At 46.8% G+C, this 12714-nt stretch overlaps 1 long non-coding RNA gene across 6 annotated transcripts in view; it reads right to left on the bottom strand.

Moving 5' to 3' along the window:
• The window catches only part of LOC115854278 (uncharacterized), a 395122-nt gene that overhangs the window by 97201 nt on the left and 285207 nt on the right, over positions 1-12714 (bottom strand). For 4 of the 6 annotated variants that reach the window (XR_011377918.1, XR_011377920.1, XR_011377922.1 and 1 more), the window contains exon 5: positions 7202-7355. The exons of the other annotated variants lie outside the window; for them this stretch is intronic. This is a non-coding gene — a long non-coding RNA (uncharacterized lncRNA). The remainder of the gene's footprint in view (positions 1-7201; positions 7356-12714) is intronic. 6 annotated transcript variants of the gene reach the window in all.

Raw genomic sequence — 12714 nt, 5'->3', positions numbered from 1 at the left:
TCTCACACAACTAGCTCGGAAAAATCCAAGGCTTCCTTGCCAAAAAAAGCAATCTTTTTGCTACATAAGAGAATGCAAGAGCATTGGGTTTAACAGGAAAATGTCCACTGGTTAGAGGGACTTCTTGTCAATTAAAACCAACTCCACGCAAGAAGTGAAAAAATTGGGAGTGAGCCAGGCTCCACCCAACACCCTTGTCACGTTTCTGCATGGACGGTCCAATTTAAAGAGTCCCTGGGGGGCTTCCTTGGTGGTGCAGTGGTTGAGAATCTGCCTGCCAATGCTGGGGACATGGGTTCAAGCCCTGGTCCGGAAAGATCACGTGTGCCACAACTACTGAGTCTGTGCTCTAGAGCCCGCAAGCCACAACTACTGAGCCCGTGTGCTGCAACTACTGAAGCCCACGTGCCTAGAGCCCATGCTCCACAAGAGAAGCCACCACAATGAGAAGCCCGTGCACAGCAACAGAGTAGCCCCCATTTGCCACAATTAGAGAAAGCCTGTGTGCAGCAACGAAGACCCAACACAGCCAAAAATAAATAAATAAAGTCTATAAATAAATAAAATAAAGAGTCCCTGGGATTCCCTTTGCATGAGCCCCTCTGGGCAGTCTCATGGGCATGGGACTTGACTGAAGAATTTGACTCAATGTCTAGTCCTCTAATACCCTGCAAAGGGAGCCTGGCTCTCAAAAGCTGCCCTCGGACCGTGATCATTCAGCAAAGCCCCAGCTCTGCTCAGGGTGGTAGCCAGGGTGCTCCAGAGAAATAAAAGGATCTACGTAGGTATATGGAGAGAAAGATTTATGTTAGGAATTGGTTCATGAGATTGTGAGGGTTGGCCGGTCTGAAGTCCATAAGGCAGGCTGGTAGGCTGATGATTAAGAGTGGATGCTTCAGTCTTGAATTCTGCAGGGCAGCAGGCTGGGAACGCACGCAGGCTGTCAATGTGACAGTTTTGAGGAGAATCCCTTCTTCTGAAAACCTTGGTCTTTGAGCTTAAGGCCTTAACTGATTAGGTGAGGCCCACCCACATTATGGACAGTCATGTGCTTTACTCAGAGCCTACTGATTTAAACGCTTATCACATCTAAAAACACCTTCACAGCAACATGTACACTGGTATTTGACCAAACAACTGGACACCGTAGCTTAACCAGGATGACACCTAAATTTACCATCCTACTCGGCATACGTACTCTGCTCTCTGACCATCGCGCTTAGCCAGTCTCCCCGCCTACACCTCTGACAGTGCCTGTTCCTCCTCCTTGAGCTTACATGCTCATCATCAGCTCTGTGCTTTATCAAGCTGCCTCTCCCCTTCCCATTGAAAAGCACCCCCATCCCAGCCCTCTTCAAATCCTTCCTTCCTCCTCCAGACCCAACTTCAGTCTTACTTCCTTGATGGAGTCTTCCCTGGCCTTTCTAGGCCACACGTGTCTCCCTTAGGACTCCTGAACCCCCAGGTGTCCACAGCATAAACCCAGCCTTTGATCACACACCTCCTGAACGCCTCCCTTTCCTAGTCTCATTTCTGAGTTAAGAGACCAGCTCATATACCTCCACCTCCCACCTAGGGGAGGGCTGGGAAGATTGAAATGGATACAGATGTCCATCTGCTGGGGGTTTTCTCTACAAAGAAAGAACAACGATGGTAAGCACTGGATTAAAAAACAAAGTCAAAACAGAAAAAGCAGAGAAAATCTGGAGGTCTTTCTGTTTGAAGTGAGCTAAAAACAAAAGTTGAGGTGGGGGTAGATTGAAGAAGGTGACCTCACTATAGATAAATACATCGTATGGCTCCTGCCCCAGCCAATCTGTAAAAATGTGGGATATTCTGGCCCTGCAACGGAGCTGCTTCTGCGCTGCAGAGGGGGTTTCTGGCAGGCATTGGGACCACATTAAAGGTCTCCACTCTGCGGAGACCCCTCCAAACATATGAGCTCAAAGTTCTGCTTTTAATCGATTCAGTGTGTGGTATCACTGGGCAGCATTTCCTCCAAAGATAATGGCAGCATCGATTATCAGATACGAAGCACAGGCAGCCTTGAGCAGCTAGGAGCCCAGTGCCAGAGCAAAGGGGCCAAAATCAGCTTTGGGAGTGGGGTGCTGGCTGCTACTGCTCTGTGATGAATACAACTCCCGGCTCAAGCTCCAACCCTGGTGGTGGGAAGGGCCCAGAGCCTCCCCACTGTGAGCCAGCCACCAGCTGTGGGAAGGAGGGGAAAGGAGTGAGCTATACAGAGCCCTCGGGCATTTCTGAAAGGCAGGGTGCAGCAAATCTCAGTGTCTGCTCCATCTCACTTAATTTATTAATATCACTGAGCATGAAAAAGTATCACACCCTGTGCTGAGTGCTATGAATGTAACTGACAGTCCTGAGCCCTGCCTGTAGGGGGCACCCATTCCAACAGGGAAGAAAGACATCGGGCAAGTATTGATATTATAAACAATCGCCAAGACAAATCAGGCTGATCATGTACCATTTTTAAAGGACAGAGTGACATCGTGGGAGTAGAAGGATCTTCCATGTCGGGGTTGGCCAGAGTTGAGGGGGTTGCAGATTTTTTTTTTTAATAAATTTATTTTATTTTTGGCTGCATTGGGTCTTTGTTGCTGCGTGTGGGCTTTCTCTCTAGTTGCGGCGAGTGGGGGTCTTCCTGGTAGTGTGCAGGCTTCTCATTGTGGTGGCCTCTCTTGTTGTGGAACACGGGATCTGGGCGTGCGGACTTCAGTAGTTGTGGCACACGGGCTCAGTAGTTGTGGCTCATGGGCTCTAGAGCACAGGCTCAGTAGTTGTGGCACACGGGCTTAGTTGCTCTGCGGCATGTGGGATCTTCCCGGACCAGGGTTCGAACCCATGTCCCCTGCATTGGCAGGCGGATTCTTAACCACTGCGCCACCAGGGAAGCCCACGGTTGGAGATTTTACATATGATTGCTTATCTGTAAACAGAAGGCTTCCAACACTGCCTTTACTCCTTAGCCTTTCCTGTCCTGATCAGCTTCTAGCGGCTCCGCTCAGCCTGGGGAGGGCTGGTACCAGATCTCAGACTATTAGAGGCCCCTCCTATAAGCTCATATTATGATCAGTGATAACCACCCCTCCACCACTCATATTACTTCTCATTTTCATTGTCCGTTTCATTGCCAGTCTCATCTACTGAACAGTAAGCTCCTTGCAGGTAGGGGCGTGTCAGTTTCACTCACAATTTTACCCTCAGAGCCTACAGTTAACAGGGCACATAGCTGGCCACAGCTTTGAGTGCGTGTTTAGAGAAACTAATGCACATTTAGAGAAACTTCCGCTAATAATGGTAGCTGACATCGTTTGCACTGGCATTATGTGTCAGACACGGCAAGCACTTGGCAAACACTGACTCATTTAGTCCTTGCGATAATCTTTTGAGTTTGGCATTATTAACCCCCTCATGCAAATAAGGGACCTGAAGCTCAGAGAAATTAAGTAATCTGCCCAAGGTCACACAGCTTGGGACTATATTCAAACTCAGAACTGTCTCTGGTCCCCACAGATGCTGGCCTGAGGTCCCCTGGAGTGGAAGCATGTTCTCCCCTGTAAGTGTACAAAAAGAGGGAAGTGGTTCTGGCCAGATGTGGAAAAGATCCACAGAGATTTGAGTGCTCGACAGACACATCCACGAGGCAGGCAGAAGGATCCACAGTTGTCAGGATCTAAAGCTTCCAGAGATTGGGTTCCTAAGCCCACAACATCCTCTGTAAGGAGGGGAAGGCAGGTACCGGACACTACGAGGCTTCTCCTGGAAGAAGAAAGGAGCCTAAGGCAGGTCCTAGGAAGGTGGTGGAAGGGTCAAGGATCAACGCCCCCTTAGGTTCTTGGTATCTCTCTTGGGTTCATCTGGGCTTCTCCCTGAAACTCAGGGCCTGCTGCATGCAGGAAGCTTCAGAGTCAGTTTCAGACTGGGGCTGGATCTGGGGCAGGAAGCAGAGGGATAGATAGAAAGCTTGTCGCTGTGAAGGTCAGGGCACAAATGAACACAGACAAGAAGCACAGGCACAGAACTGCCAAGTGATATACCTGCTGTCACAGCACAAGCCTTAAGTGGGATACACTAAAACATCATAGACTGGTCTGCCTGTGGAGGTATGCTTCTCCCCAAAGAGCCCCTTCAGCCTGCTGCTACTTCCTTGTGGAAAATTAAGAGAGGCGCTTGTCATCACCGAAGGAAAGGAAAGTAGCCTCCTCATTTCATCACAAAAACTCCTGCAAGCCTATGGCAAATGGCCTCAGTTCCTTCCTTCCACCTGATTTATACCGAAGCCATTGTTCACCCGGACGGTGCTCAATATATCACCAGAATGAACACTGTGCATCTTGGTATTTCACCCTCCAAAGCCTCATAGAAAAATGAATGCTAATGAAGAGGCCTTCCATGTTTTCCTAAGAAGGCCATAACCTCTGATAATACAGAGAGCTTCAGCAGATCAATAAAGGCAATAAATCAATACAATTTATTAAATGCAACAAGCACTTTCCCAGGCAAGTGCTCAGGAAGAGTCCAGAGCAGCACGTCGCCAGCACTCAGAATGGGAAAAGGTTCTGGTAGCTACGGAGTATGAACAAAGTTTCAACAAATGCCTCAAGAGACAGTTAAAGCCAGGCACAGTGACGCTCAAAATCACCCCATCACAATCTCTAGCAGAGCTCTCCCTGTGAGGTCCTCATCTGTGCTCTTTAGACAGAATCCAATTTACCATCCTTTCTACAGCAACACCCAGATCAGCTCCTGGGACAGAGCTAGAAAATGTTCAAGTGAACAAGGGCAAGTTTCACTGTGCAAAAGGAAAGCATGAGTGAGGCAAGATCAAACACAGTGGGTCTCAACAACATGGGAATTGATCTTTGAATCTGCTCATTGTCTTCCCGGAGAGAGAGCAGAGAATGGTCCCCCATCCATGGTATGTAAGGCATCCCAAAGGAGAGCCCACATCCCAAGCCTGGTCCTCACATGTAGACAGAGCTGGTTTAACAATTCATCAGAGCAGGCAGACCACTAGTGTCTGCTTCCTCTGCAAGCAAGAGTTCCTAAAACAGCCCCTGCACTGATGAAGATGAGATCACACTTCTCCCCGGCAAGGGCAAGGCTGGGACTGCCATTTCCTCACCTCAGCTCCAGTTCTGTTCTTATCTCTCTACCTTCAGGCCACTGAGGAGAGAAAGGCCATGGCAGGGTTGCTGTGGGATCACGGTCCAGGCTGTAGACACCCTGGCCCTGGCCTGAGGATGGGCTCCTCCATGGGCAGCGAGCTTTTGTGAAAACACTGACTGTCCACGTCATCCATCCTTCCACCCATCCATCCATCCATTCATCCATCCATCTACCAACACATCCATCCACCCCCAAATGTTTACTGAGGACCCCACTACATTCAAGTCTCTGTAGGGATGCAGAGGGTCTCTCAAGGATCCAGAGTGTACAACAGATGATAAAATAGCCTGCTGACCAGTGACATGACAGAAGAAATATGAGTTCTGGAAACAACTACACCTGGTCCTCATGTCAGCTGTGTCTTTGGGTAAATTATGAAACCTCTCAGTGCCTCTAATGCCAAACCTAGAAAACAGGGATAATAACGGTACCTACCAAAGAGGTTCTTTTATCTCATTTAATAATGAGATAATGGAGTTTCCTAAAGGATGATAAGGCATGCCATCAGGAGTAGAGGAAATTTTAGTTGGAGCAGGGGCAAACTTTTATCTAATATACATATATCTTTCAGTAAAAAGTAATATCAAACTCAATTTCACAAATATTACTACTTAAGATAAATCTAAAATTTAAACTAAGTTTACACAGAGTGTGAAAGGTATTTGTAATACATATTACCAACAAAGGGTTTGTATCCAGAATATATAAAGAATTTCTACAAATCAATAAAAAGATCACAAAATAATGAAATAGTACAACCACTGGAAAGCCTATTTGACACTGCCTCCTACAGCTGGATGTCACATCTCATAACCCAGCAATTACACTCCTAAATATACGGTCAGCATACATGTGCTTTAATAAGTATGTATAAAAATATTAATACTGCCATTATTTATAATAGCCAGAAACTGGAAACAACACAAAGGTCCATAAACCACAGAATAAATAAATAAATATTAACAGCAGAATACATAATGGTGCTGTATTCATGCAATGGGATACTACACAGCAAGGAAAATAAATGAACCCCAGCTATATGTAACCACAGAGCTATGCTTTCAAACACGAAACTGAATTATATAAATCAGACATACATAAAAACATACACACTGATCCCATATGTATAATGCGCAAACTAAATGACAGTGTGAGAGTCAGAATAGGGGTACCTCTGGAGAAGCTGTAGGGGAGCATGAGAAGGGTGTCCAAGGCCCTTACCCTGGTCTGTTTCTTGACATTTCATGATAATTTATTGATTTACGCATCTATGATTTGTGCACTTTTCAGTATGTTATATTCATACCTTTTTAAGTTTACAAAGTCTTTAAATATTAAGTAAATCCATGGGTGTGTGATTATAGCAACACTGTGAAGATAATAATCCCTAAAGATGGGAAAATGCTCAAGTGATAGAATTCACTAACCTTCACAAGATACAGATCCTATTCTGTACACTTTACGTAAATCGTCTCACTTAGCTGTCACAACGATCCTAGGAGGTAGGTAATATTATTAGCCCCCATTTTACAGGTGGGGCATCTAAGGCACAGGAAAGGTAAGCTACTTGCTTATGGTCACCCCACTAGCTAGCAGCAAAGCTAAGATTCAAAGCCAGGCACTGAATGATGGTCATGCTCTTAACAATCACCCCATGCTGCCCTCATGAAAAGGACCAACACAATAACTGACACGTAGCCACGCTCATTCTGTATTGACTCTTATTATTAAAAGTAATAGTCTTTCCTCTTGATTCCCTGTAGTCTGCTCAGGGAGCCTTCCCGTCATCCATCATTCCTCTCCCAATTTATTTCTATGTTAAGGTTTTGATACCCCTCCTTCCCCTGAAAATTTTGTGTCCATATTTCAAGAAGTCTAGTGAAACGCTGCCTACTTGGGGCCTAGGGGATATCAAAGACGCAATAGCACAGTCTTTTGAAACATAAAAGAAAATAGCCCGGCTGGTGTCCATGGTATATTAACCACGAGCGCACAAGGCGGGATTAGGCTTCACCTGATGATGGCTGTCCGGGGAGACCACCCAAAGGTTTCCAGCTGAAGGGCTGAGGTCTCGACGTGTGCTCTTCCTTGGGATCCTGCAGGAGCATGGGCGTTGACGGTGGCTGATCACAGGGAAAGCCTGTTGTGAACAGCAGGCTCCTGACCTCCTAGAAGGAAGCCAGAGATGGACGATGCAAATGCATTCAGGATGAAGCAGGGGGAAGGAAATGGCTCGCAAATATTAGAAAAAGTAAGGAGGTGCTCCTAGGGTCCTAGGGCTTGAGGATGTTGCCTGAAATAGACTCAAGATGAATCTACTCTCAGGAAGCATCACCCTTTGAGAATGCGAGGACATCCACCTGGGAGAAGACCTGCCTCCCCTGAGCCCCTCCAGAGCAGGAAAGCCTGGCTAATTTGTCGTCTGAAGACTGCTCTTCTGGCTCTGAATATCTACACAATCCTTTTGGTGCTAAATTTATTTGTCATCATTGCAGCAGCCTGTTTAATTATAACTAATGGGTGTACTCATGCTAAGTGACATGCTGTCGGACATCCCCCTCCCCCAACTGGAAATGTCCACAAGGATGCTGGGCAAGGAAGCAACTATTCTCAGGGAGACCAAGCTCCTCTAGTTGAGGCCCCACTTGGATGGAGAAATTTCACCCAAGAAATCTCCCCCCAGGACACCTTCAGGCTGCAGGGCCGGGGTGTTCTATTGGTGAGCTGCCATTTCTGAAAGCTCGATGACAGAGGCAGAGCCCCCATCTCCCAGCCTCCTACAGAGGATGTGATTTCCTATGCACATTATTAATGAGCTTCATCCTCAGGTCACTCTGGCTGCATGTGGAGCTTCGAGGACTAGGGAGGACAACTGGGCAGGCAGGAGAGGCTTTAAAATGCAGCATGTCCCCAGCCTGTTTTAAAAAAACATAGCATCAAAGAGGAAATCAGAGAGCGGGGGGAGGGTGGGGGGCAGTAGCAAAAATGGGATGAAAGAGTAAAATGAGGAAAAGAAAATTTTTTAAAAAGTATTTTAGGGGCTTCCCTGGTGGCGCAGTGGTTGAGAGTCCGCCTGCCAATGCAGGGGACACGGGTTCGTGCCCCGGTCTGGGAGGATCCCACATGCCGCAGAGCGGCTGGGCCCGTGAGCCATGGCCGCTGAGCCTGCGCGTCCGGACCCTGTGCTCTGCAACGGGAGAGGCCACAACAGTGAGAGGCCCGCGTACCGCAAAAAAAAAAAAAAAAAAAAGTATTTTAAAAACGTTTTTGAAAGAAATATATATATATTCAGCTCCATTTCTGTTCTGCACTGTTCCTCCCAGCCTTGGGGCCAATCTCTTGCCCAGAAGCCTCTCCTGTGCTTCTCTGTCTGCTTAACCCCTGCAGGTCTTGCAGGGCTACCTGAGCCATTGCCAAACATCCTCTATTGACTTCCCCAGATCTCAGAGCACTTTTCCTCCTGGAAATTCCTTCCTAGTAGCCATTTGGCACTTCCTTCATTTAATTATCATCAAAACAAGTATGGATTCCTTGCTGTGAAGTATTTGTGGCAGACGCTAATCCCAGGTCTTAGATAAGGCAGTTTTCCCGGTGGGTAACTTGTCTTGTTCAAGAGGTTGAGATCCTGAGAACAGGAAGTGCGGCAGGTTCATGGCCACGAAACCCAAGGCCTGGCACATGTTGGCCCCTCAGGGAATGCCTCTGGATGTGACCAAACTGGATTCAACATGATGCAGAGTGGCCTTGCTTGTTCTTTCCCAGTAACCCCTGACAGGATGCTGTCAATAGCATCACTGCCCATCTTCCCAGAGGGCAGCTGGGAGCAGAAGACCAGCCCCTAAAGAGAAAGGTTTTTGGATGCTAACGCAGCTTTTGCTCGTGAAAGGATAGAACCTCTAAGCCCCAAACATCATCCTACCCTCTTATGTCTCCTGTCTGGTGACTTGGCATCCAAAGAGCAAAGACAGTGATACTGATGGCGGTGGGCGGGGTGAGGGGAGGAGATACGGATGGCTAAAGACAGCTGGCTGTTTTCAGAGAGGAATAAGCATTTATTAGTGAACAAGTAAGGACCACAAAAGACTCTGATGAATGCGGAGCTTTATGGGAAGATGGGAAGGAGGTAGAGGTAGAGACCTGGTCTCTGCCTTGTCCTCAGAGAGAAAAGACATGGACGGTAGAGCAATGGAAGAATAATCAATTCCTGGTCTCAGTAGAAATGACAGAGTTACGCCAACCCCACTTCAGGGAAGAGTTTTGAAACCCAGTTCACACTTGTTCCCAAAGGAGCCTCTTCTCATACAGTCATGGACCAGCCCAGCTCCCTCAACATGCAGAAGCATTTTCAACTAAGCCCCATCCCTGGGACTTCCCTGGTTATAGACACATAAAAAAGGAAATCCTGTCATTTTTAAAGGTTCTCACAACCATGATTGTGATACTTCACTTACTAAGATTTCACATTAGTAAATATAAAATCAACTTTCCATGATCAGAGTATTTTCCAGAAGTTTCCGTGATGCATCAGTTACTCTTCAGGCTGCAATGAGAGGCAGGCCGAGTTAGCCATAACTTGGCCTGTAATTAAGGATGCTGACCCAGGCTCGCTAGGTGCTCCAACAGCAGAGGCTTCGGTCTCTGCTGCTCTTGAGTCAATCTGAGCTCCTGGGGCCCCTCCTGGCAGAAGAGCAAGCCGGGAGATCTCCTTGATCAGAGTCAAGACAACACCATTGGCAACTTAATCACAAAGGAATGAAGTAAAATACAGATACGGCCTAAACGTCTCACCGTCTCCCCAGACAGGCCAGGCTTTGAGATTCTGGATGATGAAAAACATTCTTTCCTATAAGCTCCCAGTGGTACCCAGACTTCCACAGTACTTGCCTCCCCACTTCAGGAGGGAGGGGCAGCTAGCCATGTCCCTATTGTAAGATGTGACACAACGGCAGTTTTCTGGCCAAGGCAGCACTGACTGGGAGACCTCAGACCTTGGCCCTCATTCCCTCCTCCATCACCGTATGGATCTGTGAGGGAAGCCTCCCCCCCATTGGAAGACACCTTGTTCCCAACCCCAAGACATAGTTACTTTCCCCAAGAGAAGACTTTGGCACACACTTCACTGCATCAGTGAGTGCATCAAAATGAGAGTCACCCCAGGGTACACCTGTTTTGAGTCAGGATCTCCAAGTTACATTCCACAAACATCAACTAAAGTTTTCCTTCCATAGGCTTAAGTCTAGATTCTTACATCCAACACCAATCTCCCTTTCCATTGATGAACATCTTGATGTGTGCCCAGTACCATGTTGTGTGACAGAGAGGCTTGCCACTCTGGAGGGATATGACAGTGGCTTGGATCTGTCAACCTGTCCTCTTCTTTCCTGGAAAGGTTACAGTCAGGGTTAAATAACAAGTGATTATAAGGCAGCTTTCTCATTGAAACGAGAATTAATATTAATGCAATTATGTGTTGATGGCTTCGGTGTTCTGTTGACATGGATCAACATTTAAACACTATCACTTAACAAAAATAAAACCATCCTACAAAGACTTCAACAGTAATGACAAGAGGCAGAAATGAGCAAAGGACTCTACAGGGTATCATTTTTACAAGACTGTTCTAAGAATTAGAGGGGAAAAAAAACACAACTCTCCCAGTTAAAAAATCTTTGTTCCTGGGCTTCCCTGGTGGCGCAGTGGTTGAGAGTCTGCCTGCCGATGCAGGGGACATGGGTTCGTGCCCCGGTCCGGGAAGATCTCACATGCCGTGGAGCGGCTGGGCCCGTGAGCCATGGCCGCTGAGCCTGCGCTCCGCAACGGGAGAGGCCACAGCAGTGAGAGGCCCGCGTACCACAAAAAAAAAAAAAAAAAAAAAAAAAAAAAAAAAAAAAAAAAAAAGTTTGTTCCCATAAAAAATAACAGTTGATTTATTTTTATGAAATACTACAAATATGCTCTTAAATTCACTGAATTCCTCAGCTACCTCATCCCAATCAATGCTTTATGGAGCTTTTAGGGCCTTCAAAATACAGCACTGTAGCTAAAATTGGGCCATTCCCCAAGCAACAGGATTGGAAGCAGGATGTTAGAGGAAGAAAGCATTCTTTCAGAACATGGAAAGCTGTTGTCCTTTTCTTGCAACCCAGATGGTGTGATCTGAGGGCGACCGAACAGCATAAGCCTCTCTGCTCAGAAACCCCTGTCCCCTCACTGTCTGACCTCATGCTGAGAATCTCTGTCAGTTCATTTTAAAAACAAACAGGCCACTCAAACCATAGAACTCTAGGGTAGAAGGGACCTCAGTGGCCATTCAGGTCAATCCACCCATGTCTCAGTGGGGAAAATGCAGGTCCAGAGACTCAGCCAGAATCATACAATTGGTCATCGATAGAACTTAGACACAAGCCAAGGCCCCTGAATGGCCAGCCTGGTACCTTGTCCATTGCTCAGCGTTACAGAGTGAATTGTGCCCCACACGTATAAAAGGTATGTTGGCACCCTAACCTCCAGCACCTCAGCGTGTGACCTTATTTGGAGATGGGATCTTACAGAGGTAAGCGAGTTAACCTGAGGATATTAGGGTGGCCCTAATCCAATATGACTGCCGTCCTTATAAAGAGGGGAAATCTGGATGCAGAAATAGATGTGCAGAGAGGGAAGACGACGTGAGGAGACAGGGAGAAGCACCCTCTGCAAGGCAAGGGGGAAGATTTTGAACAGATCCTTCCTACACAGCCCTCGGGAAGAAGCAACTTGCCAAGACAATAAATTCCATCGTTTAAGCCTCCCAGCAGCCTTAGCAAACAAATATCACACCCTATATCCACTGTCTGGAGCGGACTGTGTGTCTGTGTAAATGTCTGTGTAGATATGCAGGCTTTATTTCACAGTTCAGGTGTCTCTAAACCTTGACTTCTTTAAAAGTCCAAAGATACAATTTCCCTAAAAGTATCTTTTACAAATGCTAGCCTCTAAAAGGCACACATTTGGTCAAAACCCAAGGCCAGGCCAACAACCCTAACAAGCAGATACTATTATTAACCCCATTTTCGGGATGAAGTCCCTTGGAGAGGTTGCAAAAACTGCCAAAGAACAACCACTGAGTAAGTGGCAGAGTGGATTTCAAACCCAACTCCATTTGGTTCCAGAGCACAAATTCCTGAGTAGTATACTGCACACAAGGTAGGGAGCTTCCCATCACCAGCAGTGTTCAAGCAGAAGGCGGAGGGCCACCAGTGAAAGATACTTTCTAAGGAATTCCTTCCCTTGAAGGAGAGGGGAAGTGAAGCGTTTTCTAAGGCCCCACCAGCCCTGAGCTGCCCTGAGTTTACAATCCTATAATTACGGCTGGTTTGAGGATTCAAGGGAAATTTCAAAGAGGAAGGAAGATGAGAATATGAATCAGAGTTACTATAGACAGAAAGGGAGTTAATGTTTTAATGTTGGCAGAGGAAGACTTCAGTAGACAGGAGGAAATTAGGAGGAATAGCAAGGAAGGTGTTAACAGGATTTGAGTTCTTGGGCTTT

This window comes from Globicephala melas, chromosome 12, assembly GCF_963455315.2.
Source record: "Globicephala melas chromosome 12, mGloMel1.2, whole genome shotgun sequence".
Taxonomy (NCBI): domain Eukaryota; kingdom Metazoa; phylum Chordata; class Mammalia; order Artiodactyla; family Delphinidae; genus Globicephala; species Globicephala melas.
This window is presented reverse-complemented; position numbering and strand designations above follow the sequence as displayed.